The following is a 25,807-nucleotide window of genomic DNA, read 5'->3' as shown; positions in this document are numbered from 1 at the left end:
TGGACATCTTGAATAAATAATAAATGATAGTAATAAATAGAAGTACAGTTTTCGAGATTATCGTGTTGGAATTTGAATTGGACGCAATTTTCTAGTGATGGTAGGCCCATAATAATAAATAATAATAATAATAAATGGTAATGAATGATACTAAATGATAATGGATGATAATAAATGACAATGAATGATAATGAATGTTAATGAATAATAATGAATAATAATAAACAAAAGTAAGGTTTTGCAGCCATTATCGTGACAATGAATGATAATGAATGTTAATGAATAATAATGAATAATAATAAACAAAAGTAAGGTTTTGCAGCCATTATCGTGTTGGAATTTGACTTTGGAGGGAGTTTTCTAGTGCAGGCAGGTCAACAATAATAAATAATAATAAATGGTAATAAATGATGATAAATAATAATAAATGATAATGAATGCTAATGAATGATAATCAATAATAATAATAAAGATAAGTACGGTTTTTGCATGCATTATCCTGCTGGAATTCAAACTTCCCAGCATTTTTTCTCCTGGAGGCTTAGGTTAGTGGACATCGCACAACTGGTCAATTTTTCGACAAAATTCAAAATTCCGCCATTTTTTCTGGAGGTTACGTTAGTGGACGTAACACAATTGGCCTATTTTCTTGCCATAATCCGCCATCTTGATGATGTCATCACCTCTATCTTGAATAAATTTGGCAACAATGCAGTGTGAGCTGACACGAAGGTTGTCCCACTACTAGTGATGACCTCAGATATTAAGTACCATAGTGCTCAGAGCCATTTCAACCATTTTGAGACTGTGTAAACTGCATTGTGTTTTGACAAAAGAAACATTTTAACATGGCAACCAGAGAAATATGTAGGTTTTACTCAAACTTCGCCACTCATTATGCTTCTCTGGAAGTTACTAACAATTAACAAGCCGGGTGACACCAAATTGCTGCAGTTTCGGTGAAATTCTTTTTATTATTTATTTAATAAAATTGCAGCCAAATAGCCATATACAGTTTAACATTTTACATTTACATTTTACATTTTTGCATATTCATTTATCGATTTCACTCTTTTACTGCACAGTTCTATGTGATATCGTTCACAGGCTTCGTTACACAGTTCACATACACATGTTGCGGTTGGGTCGTGATAAGTTTTGTTTTTGCAGATTAGATGATGAAAGCCGTGAATAGAAAGTCTAGTTACGACATGTCGCTGTTCGAAGTTTGGTGCTGTCCATGAGCGGTTCGTCATTGCTTCGGTGCCATAAAACTCCGTCCATATTTTTTCTCGTTTGTCCTTCATGATCTTCAGTTGCTTTCTGGAAGCCCTGGTGTGTGGCATCATATATTGAAGTCTGATGTCTTCAATTAGGAATGTCTCTCTCGCTAGCAGGTACACTAGTCTAGATCTTGTTGTCTTTGAGAGACCTAGTGCTCTTTTTAGATAGGTCGATTTTACCTTTTCTAGTGTTTCTAGATTTTTTTCTGTCAGGTGGTCCCATATAACCTCCATCCCATAGGCCAGGATTGGTAAGATTTTTGTGTTGAATAATTTCATGGCTGTTTCTAGACTGAGTAGGCGGATGTTTTTGATGTCCTGTATTGCTATTATTGCTTGGGCTGCGCGTTCTGTTGTATGTTTTGTGAAGCATTTGGCTGTTGGTTGCAATGTCACTCCTAGGTATTTAAAGTCTGATGAGATTTTTATTTTTTGTCCTCTGATACTGATTTCCGCATTCTTGGGTGTATTGCCTCCTTTTCTGAAAATTACCATTTCTGTCTTTGTTATGTTTATGTGTAGTTTGTGTTCACTGCACCATCTGTCTATTTCCTCAACGATTCTCTGCAGCTTCTGTATATCTGTTGATCCTACGGCTATGTCGTCAGCGTATGCATATACATACACATCTTCTTCATTTTCTCCAATTCGGAGTACTTCTTCAGTGGCAAGAATGTACAGCAAAGGGCTCATTGGGTCACCCTGTAAGACTCCATTCGATTGCAGAATGGGGTTCGAAAAAGAGAGGTTGTCTGATATTGTAATTAAGTTGTATTCGAGGATTGACTTGACTATTCTTGCCCATACGCTATCTTCTCCCATTGTGTTTTCCAGTTTTCGGACTATGAGCTCTCTTTCCAATAGGTCAAAGGCTTTGGTAAAGTCTATGAACACCGTGTAGAACATTTGTTTCCTTTGTAGCGCATCATGGATGTTGTTTAGAAGAAGCCTGACTGCCGTAAGTGTTGATCTTCCAGATCTGAAACCCATTTGTCGTTCTGGGAGACGACTGTCCACAGAGGCTTGGATTTTGTGTGTTATTATCTTTGAAAACGTCTTGAATTGAGTATTTTCCAGGGCTATACCTCTGTACTTGTTTGGGTCCATTGGGTCTCCTCTACCTTTGTAGAGAACTTTTATTGTCGAGTGTCTCCATTGTGTCGGAATTCTTCCAAGTTCCAGGCATTTGTTAAACAGTTTGGTCCATATGTGTTGGAGGGCCTCTTTTGCATCTTTTATATGTTCATTATATATATTATCAGGTCCTGCTGCTTTCTTGTTCTTCAGTGCTTTTATTACTTCTTTCACGTCATCTTCATTTAGGGGTTCCCATGTATTGTCTTTTTCCTTAGTTTGATGTTGTTTCTCTTCCTTTGGGGGTGTTTTGAGTCCTCGTTTGTTCAGTATCTTACTGAAGTGGTCTTCCCATTCCTTCAGGTCTATATTTGGTGTATGAGCCATTTTTCTTGGTCTTACTGCTATGTATGGGTCTTTCTCTGCTTCATCCGCTTCTCTTTTTGCCTCTCTTTCTATGTATTCTTTTTTCTTCTCTTCTATTAGTTTTTTGTAGATTCTTCTCTCTTCTGTGTACAGTTTGTGTGCTTCCTCATCATGCTGGTTTCTTAGTCTGTGGAGGGTTCTTAGAACAGTGTTCCTTTTGCTGTAGCATTCAGCATCGAACCATCTTTTGGCCGTCCTTGTTTTGGGGATTGTTTGTATCACTGAATTTTTTAGAGTTACTAACCAAAACAGAGGTGAGTGTAGACCTTTTTGAATGGCCACCACGCAAGTGTGGGCATTACAGAAAATGTGAATGTAGGCTTCAGTTTAGACTGGCGCTTCAGTTCCAGCACTCGGCATTTCCCCTACAGCGCCTGCCCGTAATCCCCACCACTACCACGCTCCCCATGCATGCCCTGCTATCTGCGCATCTACCGACCATGGCATTCTGCGCGGACTATATATTGGTGGGTCCGCCTCTCGTGACGTCTAGCGGTCAGTAATGGGGTACATAGGAGCACCCGGAGACATTTGATCAGGTAACATACTTCTCCCTGGGTTGTGGTTGGCTGCACAATCGTCGTTTGCTCCTCATTGTGCTGCTTTCACTTTAGGGTGCTGTAAATCAGTTGGTGAGATGGCTACACGGTTTTTTCATTCCGTCAACACCCACATTGATACTATATGCTACATCTTCCTCTCATTCCGTAAGAAGTCAATCCAACACCTTGACACCATCGCTTTTATGCATCCTTTAAAGTGATCTGTTATTTGCCTTAGCTTCGATATCGATTTAATCAATAAAAAATTAATGAATCAGTTCTCAAAATTTAAGTAAAATAGTTAGTCGTAGAGGATATTTGTAACGACGAAAATAGTGAAAGGTTATTCTGTCTCAAGTGTGCACGTTTAGAGTGGCATAGCAAAATATCACCAGAGCAGTGGCGATGTGATACATCTAAAGCGGTGTCTTCCTCACAAGTGTGCGCTTTCTTTCACATGTTTCTGCTAAGTCCACCATACAAAACAAGCCACTTTCCTTATCGCCAGAGATTCTGCTCAGTTCGACCCACAGATATTGTTACAGCTTCAATCAACATGAAAGCTAGAGTACATGTGAGAAATTAAAAATTATTGGAGAGAAATTAAAAACTGTTGGTGAGAAATAGGAAGTTCTTTCTCTCCTCACGGATGCCAAACGCGCACACGACTTGATATTAGAGTGAATACTAATATGAATCATAAAAACTTGATTATAAGCTGTTACTGAGCCAGTCTCACATTGCCAAAGTCATTCGTACACAGCCTGTCTCTATATTCAAAGTCATACATGAAATATAGTTTCTGCTGTGTTTGCAGCATGGATTGTGTTTGAACAAAGCTAAAAATCATAATAACTACAGGCAGCAGACACAACATAAATTCCGTCATATTCTTCTCCGGTATGTTTATTCTCTACGTAATGGAGACGGCTCACGGTGGGAAGTTGCAAGAATATTGTAACCTCAATTTTATTCTGTTCTTCCAACAGACCAAGATAGTAGCAAACCTGGTGTCCTTATAACCGTTTTGCGGAAACTTCTTTTGCTTTCTCATCAATCATATACTCGTGTAAGGTCATGGCCTGCAGCAGGTCAAGTTCCACGCTCTGCTTAACTATACTGCTGCCCACAAATATCTTGCACGTTCCCCATCGTTCCGAGTAGTGTTATATATTATGTGATTTTCACCAGCTTCGGTAAGGTGATCATACAGCAGACTGGTGGTAAATGTAGCAGAAAAGTCAGCACTAGCAACAGATTGGTGCTCATCAAATGCTCACGAAGAAGCTCGGATTGTTTGTCTGCGTACCTAATACTGTACATACATTGGCTTGGAACGGACGATTTCTTATGAGGAGATATCCATTACACTAAGAGTTCATAATGTATGCACTCTATGGTTCGCTTATATTGTTTTTTTTCGTAGGACTAAGGAATAATTCTCATGATCAGTTATTTTCTTGGTGTACCAGTGAGTCCGTGTTCCATCGTGCTTGCGAAAGTTAACTGTCGTCACCGCATAAATTTTGTCAGGTAGGTGTTTACGAGGTGCATTCAAGTTCTAAGGCCTCCGATTTTTTTTCTCCGGACTGGAAAGAGATAGAAACATGCGAATTGTTTTAAAATGAGGCTGCGTTCATTGCCAATACGTCCCAGAGATGGCAGCACCGTACGGCAGATGGAACTTTACCGCCAGCGGCGAGAATGAGAACTGTTTTAAATACTTGAAATGGCGACGTTTTCCTTACTTGAACAGCGTACAACCATTCGTTTTCTGAATTTGCGTGGTGTGAAACCAATTGAAATTCATCGACAGTTGAAGGAGACATGTGCTGATGGAGTTATGGATGTGTCGAAAGTGCGTTCGTGGGTGCGACAGTTTAATGAAGGCAGAACATCGTATGACAACAAACCGAAACAACCTCGGGCTCACACAAGCCGGTCTGACGACATGATCGAGAAAGTGGAAAGAATTGTTTTGGGGGATCGCTGAATGACTGTTGAACAGATCGCCTCCAGAGTTGGCATTTCTGTGGGTTCTGTGCACACAATCCTGCATGACAACCTGAAAATGCGAAAAGTGTCATCCAGGTGGGTGCCACGAATGCTGACGGACGACCACATGGCTGCCCGTGTGGCATGTTGCCAAGCAATGTTGACACGCAACGACAGGATGAATGGGACTTTCTTTTCGTCGGTTGTGACAATGGATGAGACGTGGATGCCATTTTTCAATCCAGAAACAAAGCGCCAGTCAGCTCAATGGATGCACACAGATTCACCGCCACCAAAAAAATTTCGGGTAACCGCAAGTGCTGAAAAAATGATGGTGTCCATGTTCTGGGACAGCGAGGGCGTAATCCTTACCCATTGCGTTCCAAAGGGCACTACGGTAACAGGTGCATCATACGAAAATGTTTTGAAGAACAAATTCCTTCCTGCACTGCAACAAAAAGTCCGGGAAGGGCTGCGTGTGTGCTGTTTCACCAAGACAACGCACCCGCACATCGAGCTAACGTTACGCAACAGTTTCGTCGTGATAACAACTTTGAAGTGATTCCTCATGCTCCCTACTCACCTGACCTGGCTCCTAGCGACTTTTGGCTTTTTCCAACAATGAAAGACACTCTCCGTGGCCGCACATTCACCAGTCGTGCTGCTATTGCCTCAGCGATTTTCCAGTGGTCAAAACAGACTTCTAAAGAAGCCTTCGCCGCTGCCATGAAATCATGGCCTCAGCGTTGTGAAAAATGTGTACGTCTGCAGGGCGATTACGTCGAGAAGTAACGCCAGTTTCATCGATTTCGGGTGAGTAGTTAATTAGAAAAAAAATCGGAGGCCTTAGAACTTGAATGCACCTCGTACATGGGTTCACCGGAAAAATGGCTGCAAACAACTTTTTAATAGGACAGGAGTGCGTTGTATCTTATTACACTTTGCAGATAATCGCCTTCAGCTAGCTCTGTAACAAAAGTTAAATATATTTCCGTATTACATTTTTAAATAGTGGCATGTTCTTACTGTGTACTGCAGTCCTTTCCCGAAATTACAAAAATTACTCGGGAAAATATAGGAATTTCTGAATGTGGAAACACGTTCTATGGTACGACATCGTCGTGTACTTATCCATAGTCATTAGATTGCAATTTTAAAGCGTTGTAATCGAGAAAATCTTGTCAGTACTGTATTTAATAGACTATCCGTGACGTCATTACTCTATTACACACGAGTAATCAGTAAGTGAAATCAAATTACGTAGAAGGCGTTTAAAACCACTTATAAGTTGCATATATTTTGAAACAGAACCTGTTGGGTACCAAAACAAATTTCCATTTCCCCAAGACCGGTAAAACTGTTAAACATTAAAGAAACTCAGTTTATTTACAAGTATTACATGTTCTACGCTGAAAGACCTTCTTCTGTAGCAAGGTACTAAGTGGCTCACAACTGACGAAGTATGGCTTAAAAATCCACATGTTATATAAATAGTTTTAAAATATATAACTCTTTACGCATCATAAAATTCTATACCTGAAGAATTACTAATATATTCCGAATATTAAGTACACAGAAGTGAACTGTATAGAACGCAAACTATGTACAATTTCTACACAAAGTACACCTCATGTCAACAGAAAAACTGCAGAAAATGGTGAAAACTGCTTACATCGGTCATTCCTTAATGTGGTTCTAAAATCAATCACTACACTGAAGTACCGATCTACAAATACTGTGGGTTGAAAACACAACAGTTGATTTTCACAAAGAAATGCCTGGCTTGCTTATTTGCTTGAAAACAGTAAAAAGGACGAAAAAGAAAGAAATGAGATGAAAACATGTTGCCGCCGATCGATTATTTCCAGAACGAAGGTTTCTCATCGAGGAAGTATTCTCTCTGTATTTTTGACACATTGGAGACAGAAGTGTTACATTGTGAAAAACATCCAAAACAAAATTTCTTATTCAGTTCGCTCAGTTTAGCAATTCATGTTACCATTCTGATAATTCTTACTTAGTAGCGCCAGTAACACTTGAAGATGTTCCGCAAAGCAAGCCATGTTAAATTTTTGTTCGTTACTACAACTTTTCGTGATTTTAGAGCCATCTTCTTCTTACCAACACGATGCTATTTCATTTTTTATCTAATTCAACTTATATGCAATAGTTGTTGGTGTGCAGAACAAAGCTTCGATTTTTTAAACAACGCTACTTTGAAAAGAAACCTTTCACGTCGAAGGACGACTGCAGAATTTCTCTTGCTTTGTAAATTGTTTTTATCCTATTATTTTAATTAACCAGTAGATAATTATGTCATGCCTTGCCATGATTAGATTTTAACTTTATTAGGACTTAACACTAAATCTTTGAGAAGATCTGTTGACAGAGAAATCCTTTCCAGACTCTCACGTCCCACTTTGTCCGCTTTTATAAGCAATCCCGTAAGCGTTATTTGCAATAAAATGGGGGCTACAACTTTTTTACAGCTTCCCGCCGTGAGCTGCCTCCATTTAAGTAGAGAATAAACGTACCTGAGTAGAATATAGCAGCTCTCAGATTTTATATTGCTCTTGCTCTCTGTATCTCATACAATGACTTTTAGCTTTGTTCAAACTCAAGCCATGCATTGGTAGGAACTCTGTATTTATGTATAACTTTTAACATAGAGGCAGGTTATGTACGAAGGGTTCTGCAATGTGAGACTTACTCAGTAGCAGTGTATAATTACACTTTTATGATTCATATTAGTACTCACTTTAACACCAAGTCAAATGTGTATTTGGCATCTGTGAACAGAGAAAGAGCTTTCTATTTCTCACTAACAGTTCTTTATTTCTCACATATAGTCTGGAATGCATGTTGCCGCCTTCGGTGGCCGAGCGGCTCTAGGCGCTTCAGTCCGGAACCGTGCGACTGCTACGGTCGCAGGTTCGAGTCCTGCTTCGGGAATGGATGTGTGTGATGTCCTTAGGTTAGTTAGGTTTAAGTAGTTATAAGTTCCCAAAGTGGACATTACGGAAACGCGCGAACAAAGGAGCCTCTGGCTTACACACACTCGCGCGGAAGACGCCACATCAGACAGATCATGCCGCTGCTGGTATGGGTAGTGCTTGGGTAATATTTTACTATGCCACGCTAAGTTTGCGTGATCGAGAGTAAATAAACTTTTCATTATTTTTGCTGTTACACGTAACGCCTATTTCGGCCAAATTTTGTAAATTGATCCATAACTCTTTTTATTTGTAAAGTAGTGAACACTGTAAGTCCACGTGCCTGTCAGTTATTGCGCTACCTTGATTATTGATCATGTAAATGGTTTTCCTTACAAAATTTTAGGATTATGTTTTCTATATTTGTTATGCTTCGTGCTTTAGGGTGGCAAGACGTTGGTTGGAGTTTCTTGACATGTACTTTTGGGTGAATTCAAATGCTGTTACTATGGCCGCTTCTCGGCCGTGTATTTCCTACATGAAAATAATTTCAATACGTTGGAATATCTAGTGTGCACGTAAATTTCAGATTTTGCATTACACATGGTGTCTAGTGACCACTGAGTCCTTTGTCGTACCAGGTAGTGGATAACGAGGCCTAAATACTTTGAAAGAAAAAAAGAGCATCATCAAAAAGTAATTAATCTACAGTAATGAAATTTCGGGAATATATTTCTCTACGTAACATTGCAAGATCACAGATTAATGTAAACGCGAGGCAAGCCATTACAAATGTGAAACGCTGGTATATTAATAATGGGTGTAACAGCCGGAATATTGAATGCAACCATGCAAACGTGCATGCATTGTGAAACTTCCTTACGGATTAAAATTGTGTGCCGGACCGGAAATCGGGACCTATGCCTTTCGCGAACAAGTGCTCTACCATCTGAGCTACGCAAGCATGACTCACGACCCGTCCTCACAGCTTCAATTCTGCCAGTACCTCGTCTCCTATCTTCCAAAGTCGTGTTTGGGTAGCTCAGATGGTAGAGCACTTGCCCGCGAAAGGCAAAGGTCCTGAGTTCGAGTCTCGGTTCGGCACACAGTTTTAATCTCTCAGGAAGTTTCATAACAGCACACACTCCGCTGCAGAGTGAAAATCTCATTCTCTGCATGCATTGTGTTGTACAGATGCCTGACGTCAGTTTGTGGTGTGGAGTTCCACGCCTGTTGCCCTTGGTCAGTCAAAACAAGGACAGTTACGCTGTTTGTGGATGACGCTGGAGTTATCGCCCGATGATATCCCATATGTGATGGATTGGAGACAGATCTGGTGATCGAGCAGACCAAGGCAACACATCGACACTCTGTAGGGCGTGTTGAGTCACAACTACAGCAGCGGTACATGGGCGAGCGTATGCTGTTGGAAAGCACTCTCTGGAATGCTCATCGCCGGCCGGAGTGGCCGAGCGGTTCTAGGCGCTTCAGTCTGGAACTGCGCGGCTGCTACGGTCGCAGGTTCAAATCCTGCCTCGGGCATGGATGTGTGTGATGTCCTTAGGTTAGTTAGGTTTAACTAGTTCTAAGTTCTAGGGGACTGATGACCAAAGATGTTGAGTCCCATAGTGCTCAGAGCCATTTGAACCATTTTTTTGAACGCTCATTATGAATGGCAGCTTAAAAGGTCGAATCACCAGGACGACGTACAGTTTTGCAGTCAGGGTGCGATGAATAACCAGTAGAGCGCTCCAACTGTCATACGAAATTGTACTCCAGACCACAGCTCCAGGTCTTGGTGTGTGAAGCACGAAGTTAGATTGGTGGGAGGCCTTCAACTGTCGTCCTCCTAACCAACACACGGCTTTCACTGGCACCGAGGCAGAATGAGCTTTCATCAGAAAACACAACAGGCCTCCACCCTGTCCACCAATAAGCTGTCGCTTGATACCACTGAAACTACAAGTGCTGCATGGGGGCTTAATTAAATATTTATGCAAATATTTTTAATTTTTAGTAGCTGACTGTCCGGTTACGCTGTTCTCGTAAACGGTTGGCCCTGACTAGTTTTAGTACGCAATCTGACTGCATAGAATAACAACAAAGAATGAAAGAAAATTTCCGTTAACACAATTAATTAATTAAGTCCCGAGCAACTATAAAACGTACGAAACCAAAGCACAAGTGTAACTGTTCTGTGTGTGGAAGCGTGATTCAACGTACACATCTGGCACGGTTCTTCTTCAATAAGACAAGAAATTTTAAGTACCATTTATATTGAAGTAATTAAAAAAATAGAAATACTATAATTACGCAAGAAAACCAGAATTACACTCTAATATAAGAACACAAGCCAGATGCTTTGTTGACTGAACCTGTAATGACGCATTATTTAAGACATTGAAATAATAAAAAGAAAAGGGAATTTCCTTACCTTCATATACAGGGTGTTTCAAAAATGACCGGTATATTTGAAACGGCAATAAAAACTAAAGGAGCAGCGATAGAAATACACCGTTTGTTGCAATATGCTTGGGACAACAGTACATTTTCAGGCAGACAAACTTTCGAAATTACAGTAGTTACAATTTTCAACAACAGATGGCGCTGCGGTCTGGGAAACTCTATAGTACGATATTTTCCACATATCCACCATGCGTAGCAATAATATGGCGTAGTCTCTGAATGAAATTACCCGAAACCTTTGACAACGTGTCTGGCGGAATGGCTTCACATGCAGATGAGATGTACTGCTTCAGCTATTCAATTTTTTCTGGATTCTGGCGGTTCACCTGGTCTTTCAAGTGTCCCCACAGAAAGAAGTCACAGGGGTTCATGTCTGGCGAATAGGGAGGTCAATCCACGCCACCTCCTGTATGTTTCGGATAGCCCAAAGCAATCACACGATCATCGAAATATTCATTCAGGAAATTAAAGACGTCGGCCGTGCGATGTGGCCGGGCACCATCTTGCATAAACCACGAGGTGTTCGCAGTGTCGTCTAAGGCAGTTTGTACCGCCACAAATTCACGAAGAATGTCCAGATAGCGTGATGCAGTAATCGTTTCGGATCTGAAAAATGGGCCAATGATTCCTTTGGAAGAAATGGCGGCCCAGACCAGTACTTTTTGAGGATGCAGGGACGATAGGACTGCAACATGGGGCTTTTCGGTTCCCCATATGCGCCAGTTCTGTTTATTGACGAAGCCGTCCAGGTAAAAATAAGCTTCGTCAGTAAACCAAATGCTGCCCACATGCATATCGCTGTCATCAATCCTGTGCACTATATCGTTAGCGAATGTCTCTCGTGCAGCAATGGTAGCGGCGCTGAGGGGTTGCCGCTTTTGAATTTTGTATGGATAGAGGTGTAAACTCTGGCGCATGAGACGATACGTGGACGTTGGCGCCATTTGGACCGCAGCTGCAACACGGCGAATGGAAACCCGAGGCCGCTGTTGGATCACCTGCTGCACTAGCTGCGCGTTGCCCTCTGTGGTTGCCGTACGCGGTCGCCCTACCTTTCCAGTACGTTCATCCGTCACGTTCCCAGTCCGTTGAAATTTTTCAAACAGATCCTTTATTGTATCGCTTTTCGGTCCTTTGGTTACATTAAACCTCCGTTGAAAACTTCGTCTTGTTGCAACAACACTGTGTTTTAGGCGGTGGAATTCCAACACCAGAAAAATCCTCTGTTCTAAGGAATAAACCATGTTGTCTACAGCACACTTGCACGTTGTGAACAGCACACGCTTACAGCAGAAAGACGACGTACAGAATGGCGCACCCACAGACTACGTTGTCTTCTATATCTTTCACATAACTTGCAGCGCCATCTGTTGTTGAAAATTGTAACTACTGTAATTTCGAAAGTTTGTCTGCCTGAAAATGTACTGTTGTCCCAAGCATATTGCAACAAACGGTGTATTTCTATCGCTGCTCGTTTAGTTTTTATTGCCGTTTCAAATATACCGGTCATTTTTCAAACACCCTGTATATTGACGAAAAGCACTCTGATCATTACAATATCTCCATTCGAACAACATCTGCTGTCTAGCCCATCAAAACTGCATAAAACATGGAACAAGCACTCCCTACTACATCGTCTCAACACCGACTCACTACTACCACATCTCGACAAGAACTCTCCACTACGACATCTCGACAAGAACTCTCCACTACATCTGAACAAGAACACTACACTACGTCTGAACAAGAACTCTCCACTACGACATCTCGACAAGAACTCTCCAATACGACATCTCGACAAGAACTCTCCACTACATCTGAACAAGAACTCTCCACTACATCTGAACAAGAACTCTCCACTACGACATCTCGACAAGAACTCTCCACTACAATATCTCGACAAGAACTCTCCACTACATCTGAACAAGATCTGACTGTGGAGGCGGCTGAATAATACTCTTTGGCGCAATCTCTGGCGCTGTGGCTCAGTGTAGCCACCTTTCAGTGGTGGTGGTTTGGGGTCAGTGGAGCGCACGTTACGGGGCGTCTGGCTTCAGCTGTCCTTGAAGTATATGCTTTGTAACAGTTCCTTGTGTCACTGCGGTGCCAACTGCTGCTCAGATCGCTACCATAGATGGAGTACGATGCGACAGAGCCATACGCCGAACACAATGGTCTTCCCTCTCGGTAGTGCCACGTGGCCATCTGAAGACGGGGCTTACTGCTACCGTGCATTCTCGTGACCAGCGCTGCCAATCATCAGATACAATGGCTACATTCCCGCCAAGGCTTTCTGCAATGTCGCAGCAGGGACATCCAGCTTCTCGTAGAACTATTACACGAGCTCATTCAAACTCAGTGAGGTGTTGATAATGGTGTTCAAAAATGGCTCTGAGCACTATGGGACTTAACATCTGAGGTCATCAGTCCCCTAGAACTTAGAACTACTTAAGCCTAACTAACCTAAGCACAACACACACATCCATGCCCAAGGCAGGATTCGAACCTGCGACCGTAGCGGTCGCTCGGTTCCGACAATGGTGTCTTTGTTGCCTTACAGACATTCTTGACATATCAACTTGAAACGTCCCCTTAGAAAAATTAATTAATTACTGTGCTGATAAACCTCTTACATTATTTGATTTTCAAACAGCTGAGCAGAACTGAACGCACTCAGACATTTCGCTCTTTACCTGTTCTGATCAACACCAAACTGACACACAATATTTTTAGCGCAACGCAATCTGACTTTCAAAAATCCCTACAAAAGAATGGCCCTGACTAACATTAATCTATACCTTTCACCAATCACTTACCTCACCAAAAATCTTCGTTACTCGAACTACTGCAATACAGCGAGCGCCACTACTGCCAGCTAAATAAAAGATTTAAACTACTGAAGGCACTAACTACTGATAGGCATAGTTAGCAAATGAAAGATTTTGATAGAGAACAAACAATGTATTTACCTTCATAGTGTTCAAAAGTCATAATATACTTAGCAGTTCATGGCATCCAGTCTTACAAATTTCAAAACTCTGCCATTTCTCTCCCCACATCCACCACTGCTGGCGGCTCACCTCCAACTGCGCAACGCTACGCGCCGCTAACAGCCAACTGTCTAACACTACAATGGCAGACAACAATCCAAACTAGCCACACACTGCACACAGCACAGCCAGTGATTTTCATACAGAGCGCTACGTGGCGCTACCAATAAGAAAACCTAAACAGCCTACTTACAAACTCACCACGTCCAATCCTTATTTTATATGTAACTCTCACAACCGTTTGAGCGTGTGTTTAAAGCAATTCTGATTTGCATTCTCATAGAGGGGTACTAGCGCCACTATCATGCATCTGGTGTGAAATTTGAACAGACATCATGTTTCAGGTGTGGAAACACGTCTACCAATTTCATTCATGTTGCACAACTCCTTGCTGTTGCGACTTTTTTTTCCGTCTGTAAACGTGGAAGAACTCTCATGAGTTAGCCTCGAGTTGTTCATGGATGATGTTGTGAGCTTTATTGTGTAATCCTATTTTTGGATAGCTTTGTTTTCCGTTGCACTAAACTAATTTATGTCGGTCAGATGCATCATTCAGTATTAGTCAGATGCAATATAAAACATTTGTCAGATGAACTTTACGGTGAAAAATTCAATGTTAGTCAGGAGTGCTCGTATTTTCAAATGTAGTCGCTGCACTTGTGTATTTCATTTTAATCACGTGTACTTGTACATTCCATATTAGTCAGAGTAGCTTTCCACACCGAACTCTCTGTCATCGACACAAAAGAAAAGATGTAAGTAGGCTGTTTATGTTTTCTTGGCTCAAATGGCTCTGAGCACTATGGGACTCAACTGAATGTTTTCTCTATGTAAATAGACTCTTTATGTTTTCTTTATGTAAGTAGGCTGTTTATGTTTTCTTTATGTAAGTAGGCTGTTTATGTTTTCTTATTGGTAACGTTATGTAGCGCTCTATATGAAAATCACTGGCTGTGCTGTGTGCAGTCTGTGGCTAGTTTGCATTGTTGTCTGCCATTGTAGTGTTGGGCAGCGGCAGCTGGATGTGAACAGCGCGTAGCGTTGCGCAGTTGGAGGTGAGCCGCCAGCAGTGGTGGATGTGGGGAGAGAGATGGCGGAGTTTTGTAATTTGTCATGAACTGCTATATATATATATTATGACTATTAAGGTAAATACATTGTTTGTTCTCTATTAATATCTTCCATTTGCTAACTATCCCTATCAGTAGTCAGTGCCTTCTGTAGTTTGAATCTTTTATTTAGCTGGCAGTAGTGGCGCTCGCTGTATTGCAGTAGTTCGAGTCACGAAGATTTTTGTGAGGTAAGTGATTTGTGAAAGGTATAGGTTAGTCAGGGCCATTGTTTTGTAGGGATTATTGAAAGTCAGATTGCGTTGCGCTAAAAATATTGTGTGTCAGTTTAAGCACAGTCATGTATGATTGTTCTAAGGGGACGTTTCATATGTCGACCCTTAGCCTAGGATACCTCACTAGAGTCTTCTGATTTTTTCTTGTAGTTTGTGTATTTAGTGTAGCTTTTGTTTATTGCTAGCGCGTAATTGTAGAGAGAATCTCCTTTGTAGTTGCAGTCTTTCATTGTTGTACTGTAAAACAGTTGTGGCATGCATGCAGATTTGCACCAAGTATTTCGCAGCTGCGCTTGCAATTAACTACATATTATTTTCAGTGTTATGTTAATGTGTTCTCCTATTGTGCTTTTCTGTGTTATCGTGTGAAATATTGTGACAATAATGGCGTGTGAAAAACGTAACACTAGGCTCCAAAGTAAACTGAGAAATAATAGTGACGACGAGCGTAGCTTATCAGCACCACTGTGTAGTGAATTAACAGACATTCGAAGTAGTAATTGGGTAATTGTGCATAGGGAAATGGAGCGGGCGGCAAATAATGGTGTAGATGGTGAAACAATTAGTGAACAGGGAAGCATTATCGATCGATCGGTCGGCAACAGCTCGCCTCAGGAATCCGAAATGACAGAACACAATCTTGCAAATACTGTAGATTCGGGTTTTGGGTCCTCACCGTTTTCTCAAATGAGTCAAGACACATTTTCTGCTTGTCAAAATGTGAATGTTGCCGGTGATAATGTACTGCCAAAAATCATAGAGAAACAGATTCCAGACACTAATACATTATTATTGCAATTAATGCAAAAAATGGAACAAAATCAGAAACAAACACAGCAACAGTTAGACACAATGGAACAACGTCAGAGACAAACAGAAAAACAGTTAGACGCAATGGAACAAAATCTTCACACCACACTTGAACAAACACGTGAGGATTTAACTACTGAGTTACATAACATTGAATCGAAATGTCAAAAAGTCTGTAATGACGTAAAAACACAAATTTGTGAGCATTTTCAACCTATTTTTTCGCGGCATGAAAATGCATTACAGAATCACGAAGCAGCCATAAAAGAACTGCAAACCATTGTTCATGAAAATCATGAGACCTTGCAAGCTAAAATTGACTCAGTTTCGTCTACCGATTCGGTTACGCAACTTGCAAAAACTCAGGAAAACTTAAAGGACACAGTAGAAAGACACATGGAGGAAATTAGTTCATTATCAGAGAAAGTAGTTGAACTTTCGGATCAGCTAAATAATTTATCTACAAAGGTAGATGATAATCTGAATGACACAAAACCGGTAGTCTTTAATGACACAGAAGAGAGCGAACAAATTAGGAAACTGAAACAAAATCTGAATCAAATTGATACGCAACACCAAAGAGAAATCCGGGAAGTACAAGATCAGCTGACACAGGTAATACAAGAATTACGTATATCGGAGGACACTCGCGCTCCAATACGGGAAGAGGGACATAGAAATACGGAACAGCCACAAAATAATAACACAGGGCATTTCGGAAGTTATGAAAGAAATTGGCAATGTGCACCGAATTTTGAGATGGAACCGCCGACACGACGTAACAATGACCAACATGCGACTCGCCGACATGATGATTTTGACTATAAGCTGTTCATTACTACACGTAAATTCAAAACGTTTAAGAATTCTGCCAACGACATTCATCCACAAGCGTGGCTCCATCAATTCTCTCATTGTTTCCCTCCCAACTGGTCATTGGAGCACAGGTTAGAATTTATGTGTGGCTACTTGGAGAATGAACCAGCTGTAAGAATGCGATCGGTCATTCACGATTGTCACAGTGAAGGAGAATTTTACCATGCGTTCCTCTCAGCATATTGGTCTCAAGCCACACAAGACCGAGTAAAACATGGCATCATAATGATGAAACATTTCGAACAATCTGAATTTTCCAGTCTTGTGAAATATTTTGAAGACATGTTGCACAAGAATCAGTACCTGTCAAACCCATATAGCCCCTCAGAACTCATCCGCATTTGCTTAATCAAACTGCCTGAACATTTACGACATATTATTTTATCAGGACGTTGCAAAGACGACATTGAAGCTTTTCAGGGACTGTTACAAGAACTAGAAATTGACACTGACAATCACGTGACGTGAAAACAGGAACACAACAACTACAGGTCACATCCGTCACAATTCCGCGATGACAGAAATAATATACAACAAGGCTATTCTTTTAATGTAAATCGTGACCGAAACAGACACCACCCGTATGACAACCGTTGGCAGAGTAGTAATAATTACAGGGAAAGATCACCTCTCCTTGGTAATGACTATCAGAGAGACAATCAGAGAAACAGGCAATATGGGAACCAAAATAATTATTATCAAGGGAGACAGAATAACTTTAGACGCAATGGTCCAGCACACAGTTACGACTCAGGGAGAAATTCTCCACCACGTGACCGACAAGAAAGAAATTATGGAATCTACCGACATGACGACAGACGATATGATCGTAACGACAGACCTGAATTGCATCAGAACTGGCGGAATTCTCGTCACGGTGAATTTGTAGAAGTTAGGTCTCCAAATCCCAATAACGACGCGCGCCAACAAAGAGACAATAGGCAATGACTCACACCGCTGGCAGCCAGAAAACGTACTTATGAAACTGACGACGCAGCTGCTGTAGCTAGTAATTACGTAAAAATGGAAGACATTAGGGACATCTTACTCCAGCAACACGACGTAAAACATAACAACGTTGCATATCCTGTGATTCACATTAAAGTAAATGACGTAAAATTTACTGCAGTACTTGACTCTGGCAGTCCCATTTCAGTAATTAGTGAAACAGCCTTTAGCAAATGCAACAAATCGAACGATTGCCCCACACTTCCGTTGCGTAAGATTAAATTACAAGGTGCAATCTTTGGAAAAAGTGTAGATGTACGCCAACAAACCAACTTAGAATTCTTTTGTCAAAGCCACAGCTTCTCTATGAACTTTCTTATTGTTCCATTATTGTCGACGGAAATTATACTGGGAGTAGACTTTTTGAATGAATACAAAGCAATCTTAAGCTTTCACGATGCTGAAATAAGTTTAGAGAAAGAAGGTAAGTCAATAACTTTGAAATTTGAAGACTGGCTCTCAAACCATGATGAGGAAATTAATCGGCTTTACGTTCTGTTAGACAACAGTTCGGAATTTTCTACGGCACTAGACACTAACAATCACTCTGCAAGTACTGACAGGGATGATATCGACGGCATGTTTGAAATTAATGAGTTAATTCAGAATAAAATTCAAACAATTGAGAATTGTAATGACACTGATAGGCAGGATCTTTTTGAGATTTTACAAGCACATTCCACAGTTTTTACTCACAAAACAGGAACAATCAAGAGATTTCAATACCAATTTCGTGTTCGTGAGCATACTAAATTTTGTGTTAGACCATACGTAATTCCAGCACATTATAGGGACCGTGTTAGAACAGAAATACAATCTATGCTTGACGAGGGCATTATTGAGCCTGCAGTAAGCTCATTCAACAATCCGTTATGGAAAAGAGAATTCGAAGAGTCTTGTCTATTTGTAAACTTTGTCAAAAGGCGAAACCATCTACTATCTCACATCTTGCTCCATTGTTTCCTATTATTCCTTCTAAATTAAAAGAATTTGATGCTGTTGATCTCTTGGGACCCCTTGTCAGAACATCGAATGGATTTTCGTACGTTCTAGTCGCTGTTGAACTTACTTCAAAATTTGTTTCTTTCACTCCGTTACATAAAGCCACTGGACAGTCTGTATCCAACGCCTTTGTTAAAAATTTCTTACGTGAAGTTGGACATGTTAGTAAAGTCATTTCAGATAACGGACCGCAATTCAGATCTGCTGTTTGGTCACGCATACATAAAATCAAACCTATTTTTATTTCATTGTACTCACCACATTGTAACCTGTCTGAACGGATTATGAAAGAAATCAATATGCTTTGCAGACTTTATTGTCACAGAAATCATCAGCATTGGGACAGATATTTACACTTATTTCAAGATGTGCTGAATGAAATGCCTCATGATTCCACTGCTTTACCACCTACTCTTGTACTAAAGAATGAAGAACCACCGAACAAAATCAGAGAGCTTGTACCTTTCCCGAATACACGTAAACTTCGACACAAAGACATAATTGATTTGGCTCTTGAAAATATAAAATCTGCAGCAGACAAAAGGAGAAAACTACACGGTAAAGCAAATGCAAAGAAATTATATATTGGTCAGAAAGTTCTCATTAAAGCTCATTCATTGTCACATAAGAAGAAACACTTGAGTCACAAATTCTTTCTAGTTTACAATGGACCTTACAGAATCCGACGTATACCACATGATAATTGCGTTGAAGTTGAAACTCTGCGTACTAGGAAGAGTAAAGGTTTACACCACATTTCACATGTAAAACCGTTTATTGAGAGATAATCTGCCTTTTAACTTTGTCTTTGCCATATAACTTTTCACTTTACATTACTAGTATGCTTTGTCAGACTTAGAATCTGTTTGCGGTGTTTCTGTTTCATATCTGCACAGTTCTTCTGTATTATTCTGGAAAGTAAAACATGTTTTAGTAGTAACTTTTGTGGTATAGCTACAATGAGACAGACTCTTTCGTAGCACAACAATACGTTACAGCACAGTACGTTCTTCATCACAACGATAAGCGTAATAACTAAGATATCTATACGCAAAGCATTTCACTTTTATTTATCATGAGGTAAGTACATTGACTTCTGCAGAACTTAGCTTTCGGAGGACGATAACTACGTCACTTCCACAGAGATTATCTTACAGCAAGACGCATATTTAGCGCTACAGGACACGTATTTGAGTGATTAATTTTGTACTTAAAACATTTATTTTTAAAGATTTTTGATTTACAAAGAAAGTTTTCCATGATACATTTCATTCCATTGCTGTAATCTGTAACACCTGAGGGTATAATTACAATAATCCTCAGGGGGGTACACGCTTACTTTGTGTACCATGTGTTTGGCAAGCACAAGGAGCCCTAGCTAATATGGTATTTGCTTACACAACTTTACACATCGGTACCATATTTCTCTAACATACAAATTACACAGCTATCCGATCATTTAACTGAGAGACACAAACTTTTTACAACGGCAGTGACAGATGTTTACGCAATTACACCGTTGGATAACTTAACACTTACGAAATTGTATTTTGTCTGTACTTTGAGAACTGTTCATATTTTTTTGGACCCATTGTGATATTATGAGAACTTTGAATGATATATTTGGTATGGGATCACGATTTGTAAAGTACGTTTGAGGCAGATGACACTTTTGACATGAGCAGAGAATTTTTTTTAGGATTTGAAATTATTGGAGGAAGCTACGACGATTTTGAGAGTTGACTGAGGTGTTATGATGTTATTATTACAACGACGATGTGTATTATGCTGTTGAGGTATGTTTATGATCAATAAGCTGATGCTATATGAGGAATTTGATTATGCTATGTATTTATTATGATGAAATTAAAGTGTCGTCGCAAGATTGACGTGACGACTAATATATATATATGTGTAACAAGGTAAGGAGTAATGAATAGTGGTTAGGGACTCTGATTTATGAAAAGGATGTTGGAAACCAAGTAACGTACTTTATGAGTTATGAAATGTGTGTGTATATGCGTGAATGTATCACAATGCTGGCGAAAATTTTTTGGACACTGTTATATCAATAGCATTTTGCTTCTACACATTTGCAATGTAAATTCTTGACCTGTGAAATATTTTTATATGAGAGTGTCACTGTAGCGGAAACTGCTGTCGTAAATATTTCGGTAAGAAAGCCAAGTGACCTTGACGTAATGCGTCTTGAGCGGCCAGCTGTGCGTCGCCTGGAAAAAAGCCATTAGTGCCTTTCGGAAGCACAGGTAGAAAAAAAAGGGAGGCCATTCTCCTCGCTATTGACATTTCCTTGTTGAAAGCATACTGTGGAGCTCGTAATTTATGATATTTACTGAAATGCCTAATGAAACGATGAGAAACATTTCACGGCTATTGTCTTGCTAGTTGAGAAAAATGCCATATGGCTTGCTTTATGTATTTATTTACACATTTTGTTTAATATCTAGTTTCTAGCTGCCCTGCAACATTGGTTAAAATAGAATTTTATAGATGTACTAATGTAAATATTTTCTGTCTACAGATCCAGTAAATACTAATTTTGTAATACATTTCCGAAAAATAGGGGAGCACAAAGACATTTCCCTTCACAGGAACTGCATACATAATTTTCTTTTCAACTACTTGGTAATTTTTTTTGGTAGAGTAAGTTCTCGTGATGCATCACTCTAGTGTTAAGATGTGACATAGGTATTAAACATGGCCATTTTTACTGTAATATTTTTTTTGCTTGAGCTATGTCATGTTTAGATATAAGTTGCTGCTGCTGTTTGCCAGGCATAATGTTACTGAATTTGACTTTGTATTACTCTGTTAAGGGGCTCTGGAAAGGCTCAAAATCATCAAAAGTTCAATTTTTACTTTTTTGCGTTTTCTGAATCTGCAGACTATTACCTTTTAATATATATATAATTTATTCAATTCCGAAGACTACAACTATTTTTAAATTTTTTTTGAAATGTGTTCTACATGGGCGTGACCCACTGTGGTGCTGTGCGATATGTTAATTACCTTGGTGACGGTGATTCTAAAAGTTTCAAACATGTTCAAGGACTGAAGCCCTATGGTGATGATGTTGTAGTGCAGAAATTTGAGTGTATTGGACACGTACAGAAGCGAATGGGAACAAGACTTTGGCGACTGAAATCTTCGTACAAAAAACAAAAACTCAGTGATGGTAAAGGGTTGGATGGGAGGGGAAGGTTAACTGACAGTGTAATTGACAAAATACAGAACTATTATGGAATGGCTATTAGGCAAAATAAACAAAGTGTCGACAAAATGAAGAAGGCTGTTTGGGCTCTTTTTTTTTTCATACTTCTTCAACCGATGAAAATCCCCAACATAGCTTGTGTCCCAAAGAAGAAGACAGTTGGTGTAAATATAACAAAGGATTGCTAACTGGTGAAGTGTACACTCATAAGCATAGTCTGCCTCATGCAATAATGGAGGTGATAAAACCTATTTTCAGAGACTTAGCAGCACCTGAACTGTTGAAAAAGTGTATTCACGGAAAAACTCAAAACCCAATGAAAGTGTAAATAGTGTTATATGGTCGAGAATCCCCAATACTGTAATTGTTGGAATAGAAACACTTCACTTTGGTGTGTATGATGCTGTTGCGACTTTCAATGATGGTAACATTGTAAGGTGCAAGGTATTTAGAAATATGGGAATGAAGATAGGTTCTAACATGGTACGAGCGATGCTTGCTTTAGGCAAGGAACGCCTTCGGACTGCAGACAGGGCTGTAAAGAGTCTAGAAATACAAGCAAGAGTAAACAGGAGGAGGAACAAGAGGAAGCTGGAGGAGGAGTTTGCAGAGGATGAAGATAATCCATCCTATGGACCTGGAATGCACTAAAAAGTTAATCCAATCTTTGTCGCTCGTTTCCAAAAACTTTTATTTTCTCATACTAATTACATGTTTTCTAAGGATCTTCCAAACATATATGTTTCAAACTTTCAGTAAATGTTACACAGTACCTTCTTCATAATTTAACACAGCATTTTTCCAAAAAACTGTATATTTTTGAATATATAAATAAAAAATTGCAAAAAAATGTTGTGAATTTTCATTACAATTGAAAAAAAAATCATCTTTAATAACTAACTAAAATTTTGTAAAATCCCTGTGTTAAGTTGTAGCCCATATTCCAATAAATAATCTGTAAAAAGTTCAACTTTCTACCTCAAATACTTTGTGAGGAAAGATGTAATTTATAAGAGTTATTTTAACATTGCAAGTATAGGGCGTTCCGGAGCCCCTTAAGCCAGTTTTACTACTAATTTATTTTTATTGTTTGCTGCACAGTGCCTTATATTAGTTGTATTATTGCAATTGCTTTGTTAATTTGCGTTTTTTTCATTGCTGTTTGTATTAATTGTTTTATGCTGCTGCATTGCCTCGTCCCTTAGTTTAGCATCTGAGCTCAGTAGATTTAAGTTAGCTTAAGAAGGGTAGACTATATAAGAAACTGACTATGGACAGTAGGGAAAGAATGCATTGCGAAGTTATATGAAAAAGATTTGGGCCCAAATGGGTATTGTACAATCAGAAATAATTATTTTGAAAGAAATATGAACAGAATACAGGAAGGAGGTATAGATAGGACTTTTTGGGAATAATGATGAATGAAGGGAGATCTCCAAGAAGCAAAGAAAGTTTTGTTTGCAAGATACTGCAATGAAACAAACCCTGTCCTTTCCTTTTGTGTTATCCCACTATGTGTTTGTGTACCCTTGTGTATTTGTTTTCTTCCTGTCTCTGTGTAGTTTCATAGAATTTTTTCTTCTTTTAATATTAAGCTACATTCACTATGATGAGGAATACTGTTATCCTCAAATATAATTGGCATTAATAATATGTTATTTACCTTGTAAATATGCTTAGACATTATTTATTCTGTTTTGTTTTAATGCTCATTTGTGAAGTTGATGTTTCAAAAGTTATTCTGATCTTTTATGTATGTACTCATGTTATAATTCCTGTAACACTGATGTATATATTTATTTCTATTCTGTTGTAAAGCCTGTACTACAAATGTTATCTGTATTGTTATGTTTTTAATGATGTATTTTGTACCTTTGTAATTGTATTCTTATGTTATAAAATTGTAATTCACACCAGTTCATCAAATTAAGTAACTTGTAAGCATTCATTTCACTGCACACATTTCTGTTGGTCATAATATATGGACAATATGTGAGAAGTAGGGACTGTTAGTGTTTGCACATGTGTTAATAATTCAGCAAGGGACTGGATAACAGCATTGCTGGTTCTAAGGACAATTAAAAAAAAAACTTTGTGAGTGCACAAGTGGTGGTTATGGACTTGCTATATTCTCCACAAGACTCTTCAATGGTGATTGTGCACCTGCACAGTCGCAACGGATGGCTGCTAGCCGTCTCTACAAGGACTACAGTGGGTCTACACCTTTGATGACGCAGTCAGATTGCGTTGCGCTAAAAATATTGTGTGTCAGTTTAAGCACAGTCATGTATAATTGTTCTAAGGGGACGTTTCAAAGACAATACTTAATCTTAAAGTTTTAAACATGGCTGCGTTGTCAGCGACCGTTACATAGTAAAATTAAAGTAATTACAGCCCTCGGTCGCAGAAATGAAGTCTTGTTGACCTAGGTTTCGGTCACTACTAACAGCGCCTTCATCAGAAATAGAACATCAAAACTGGCCTATAACGTAAGTAAAAAGATTTAAGAAAAAAAATTCTGTGTAAGTACTGACTAGCAGTATAAAAAGGAAACACATAGTACGTACATATCACGTATAAAATAAATGTAAAGCGATAACGCTTTAGTCACAAAACATTAAAATAGAAAACACTATGGGCTGCTCTCACATGTCGAGCGGCGGTAGCGTCAGACTGAGGTATCCGCGTTAGCAATTGCGGGCAGGTGAACACTATGCCAAATGTGTCATCTAATAGCCTCAAGTAAAAAACCAGCTACTTAACATTCAAATTATAGACAAGAGAATATTGTGATGAACATTGTTTAATACATGAAGTAAGAGACAACATTTTATTTGACAGCAGCAGACATGGTAACAATTTGTCTGTATAAGAGCTTAGAAGTATAATTTAAAGGCTGAAAACGCCGTTACAGAATTACAAAGGGAGCTGAATAACTCAGCGAGTAGAAAAACGGTATAACATGAAATGTCGTTAAAATAACCCCCCCCCTGGCGAAATACTGGATGTGCAACGACAACTTCCCCAAACAATTTTTCATGATTGCCCATATGTCGTGGTAAAGAGAAATTCCTCACTGTAAACTGTCGGTCATTTATGTAACATACTCGAGCAGTCTCCATATTACCTAGGAAATTTAAGTCGAAAAACTGTTAAATTCACACAAACGTACAGTACTCTTCTATAATATCAATACGCTTATGACATTAGATTTTATTTTTATTCATAATTACAAAACAAACGGCATTCATATTTAATTTAAGGCTGTTTACCAAAACATTGTCCATCTTCTTTTCGGTTACATACAAAACAGAGGACACAGCACAGAGATGTAATGGCATGTTCCAGTGAAACACTTCTATTAGTGAAGGGCTTGAAGCAAAACTTTTCGCTAGACACCAGACATACGATCCTCCTGTATCAACTAAAGGAAAAATTCATGTTTCTTCCAGCACTTTTTCTGCCCCCCATGAAACCTACTAACATGAGGCTTCTTTTTGCGTCAATTTTTTTTCCTTTTTGCAAAATAATTCGATATAGCAACACATGCACGACGTTACAATGACCTAAGGAAGTGAACATACATTGCAACGAGCCGCATACTACCGCATTCATTTCTATGAAAAGTATTGTGATAAGATCCTAAGAACAAAAGTATAGAAATAATCTTCTTGATAAATCATTCAGGAAGTGAAATTTAGTACGACAGAGACAGAGGCACTGAGGAGAACCTCACAAATTTTGAAGGGATATGTATAATCATAA

Source organism: Schistocerca cancellata, chromosome 8 (genome assembly GCF_023864275.1).
Source record: "Schistocerca cancellata isolate TAMUIC-IGC-003103 chromosome 8, iqSchCanc2.1, whole genome shotgun sequence".
Taxonomy (NCBI): Eukaryota; Metazoa; Arthropoda; class Insecta; order Orthoptera; family Acrididae; genus Schistocerca; species Schistocerca cancellata.
Note: the sequence above shows the minus strand (reverse complement) of the source record.